The 1,933-nt window shown below is 34.0% G+C and overlaps 1 protein-coding gene across 1 annotated transcript in view; it reads right to left on the bottom strand.

Annotated features, from left to right (window-relative positions):
- The window catches only part of LOC119591307 (transcription activator BRG1-like), a gene marked incomplete at its 3' end in the record, with an annotated part of 18,291 nt that extends 16,692 nt beyond the window's left edge, over positions 1 to 1,599 (bottom strand). Inside the window, 1 exon segment of the mRNA XM_037940034.1 lies at positions 1,446 to 1,599.
- Positions 1,600 to 1,933: the final 334 nt, after the last annotated feature.

Below are 1,933 nucleotides of genomic sequence, written 5' to 3'. Positions count from 1 at the left end.
TGTTAATGATATGAACTCACTAAGGAGATGTAAGTGCCTTAATTATGCTATTGTTCATAGGGTATCATTTCGATCACTTATCATGGCATCTGTGGTTCCTGTTGTTGTGTAAAACCCTTTGTTTTGAAGGCTAGATCAAGCTCATCTCATTGGAATGATGGTAGTACTTTAATATGCCACTCTATTAACTACTGTAAGCAGCATTACTGATTTTGTTTCCTGAAACTTCCATACATCTCACACTGATGGCCACTAAGCTGACAACCTACACTTACAATATAAATCTGACTGAAAGTACAAGAGTACACATGATAGATGAACTATAAATTGTGACTTGGCTGAAGTAGTAGAGGAATAACTTTTGCATCCTGGCAAGTTGGAGATTCTTGGCATGGCAAGATATATTTGCTGTCCACAAGTAAAAGAATCAACTAATCAAGAGTTTCTTATCTTCAAATTATTTTCTATATGATCTCTTTATTTTGTTATACTTAAAAACATAAAATAAATCACACAATTTCAATTATCAAACCCTACTAACCCGTCACTGGCCTCTCCTTGATTGGCATGACCTACATGAGTCGGCACTCTATCAAATAATTCTCAAATAAATCTACACCACTTGCACTGACAAGTTAGACCTTGCTGACCTCCATGGTGATTCATTAACAACTAAGGAACAAGGCCAAGCTCTATTTAGCAAGTATATAAGTGGCAGTATATATTACTTTTTGCTGGAGTTTCAACAGGTGTGCCAGTTACAACTGTCATTTGACATTACATCCCTATTGAACTGATCTGTACTGAAGTAGGCAAACCACCAGTTGCGGTTTAGGTTACAAGAAAAATAAAACAAGAAAGAGAGAAGATAAAAGCACCTTAGAGATCACCGTCAGTGTTATCTGAAGATTCACAAACAATCCATAGCAAACAAAGGTAGTGCATATGTGATGCAACTGGCATTTATTAATTTCACAATCTTAAGAAATAAATAATACAAAGGTACTACACAACTCAAGGTGATTTATAAATTCAAAGGTTATAGAATGATGTAATATATAATTATATAAATATTGAATATCACAATCTTGGTTATCAATGGCAATGTTGACGTCCTGAATCTAAATATTCGCCTGACGTCCTGAATTTTCGCCGTTTGTGGTTATTTGAAATTAATTAATTTATAAATTCGCAATACATATTGTACATTTCATTTTAATTAATTCATAACCGCAGATAAATATGTAAACTAACAAACTTCGACGCCAAAAGTGATAAAAAGCAGTGACAATGGCCACCTCAGCCCAGGGGCCCATGAACCCGGTCATTTTATTTCGCCCCAATATCTCATTAAATACATAACCAGTTGGAAAAATCGCGCTTACACACAAGTGGTACTATGTATTCTTCACTTTGTTACCTGTTTCGTATCATTAGCAACTTACTTAGCTTCACAAATTAGTCATAATCCAAGAATCTAGCACAAAATTTCCTTCACTAGAGTTTTCTGATGGCAACAAACAACACAGCTTAGCTTGCATAAATGCCATATCTGAAGATATATATTTCTCAAAACCACTAGAAGATTACCTTTTATACAAAAACATGTAGATTTTAATCTATCTTCTTAGTTTTTAAATTAAACCGTTAATATTTAGCCTATCATTTATATATATCAAAATATTTTATTCGGGTGTTACAATGTGGCACCATCGCACAAGCGGAATCAGCGTCTTGTAACAGATGGTGTCAAATCCAACAAAATTTTCTTTTGTGCAATTTCTTTTTACTATCTAGAGGTGTCATAGATGACTATGGTGCAAATAAGATGATATTTCGACATTTATCTGGATTACTGTGTCACTTCTCTATATCTATAACGCATATTTCTGACTGGAAATTTCCAACAATAGGAAATTATTGCGCTTTCTAC

The sequence above is a fragment of the Penaeus monodon genome, chromosome 28 (assembly GCF_015228065.2).
Source record: "Penaeus monodon isolate SGIC_2016 chromosome 28, NSTDA_Pmon_1, whole genome shotgun sequence".
Taxonomy (NCBI): domain Eukaryota; kingdom Metazoa; phylum Arthropoda; class Malacostraca; order Decapoda; family Penaeidae; genus Penaeus; species Penaeus monodon.
Note: the sequence above shows the minus strand (reverse complement) of the source record. Positions and strands in the feature narration are given on the sequence as shown.